The sequence below is a fragment of the Calidris pugnax genome, unplaced genomic scaffold (assembly GCF_001431845.1).
Source record: "Calidris pugnax isolate Ruff unplaced genomic scaffold, ASM143184v1 scaffold324, whole genome shotgun sequence".
Taxonomy (NCBI): Eukaryota; Metazoa; Chordata; class Aves; order Charadriiformes; family Scolopacidae; genus Calidris; species Calidris pugnax.
Window position 1 is genome coordinate 295,709 of NW_015091153.1, and position 205 is coordinate 295,913.

The 205-nt window shown below is 62.0% G+C and overlaps 1 protein-coding gene across 1 annotated transcript in view; it reads left to right on the plus strand.

Moving 5' to 3' along the window:
• Positions 1-205, plus strand: part of PCBP2 (poly(rC) binding protein 2) — a 23,759-nt gene that overhangs the window by 22,775 nt on the left and 779 nt on the right. The window lies entirely within an intron of this gene.

Genomic DNA, 205 nt, shown 5'->3' on the forward strand with positions numbered 1-205 from the left:
CCCCCGCCTCCTTGTCCCTGTGGGTCACCAGGATCTGCTCCTAATAAAATGGGGTAGGGGGGCGGCGTGTGGCTGCACCCCAAAGCCCCTTCTGGGACCATTCCTGCTGGGATTGGGTCCCTTCTCCCAGTTCCAGACAGATTTAGGGGAGAACCCTCCCTGGACCCCCCCCTTGGGTACCCTTCCCCCCCACTTTCCTCTCTGT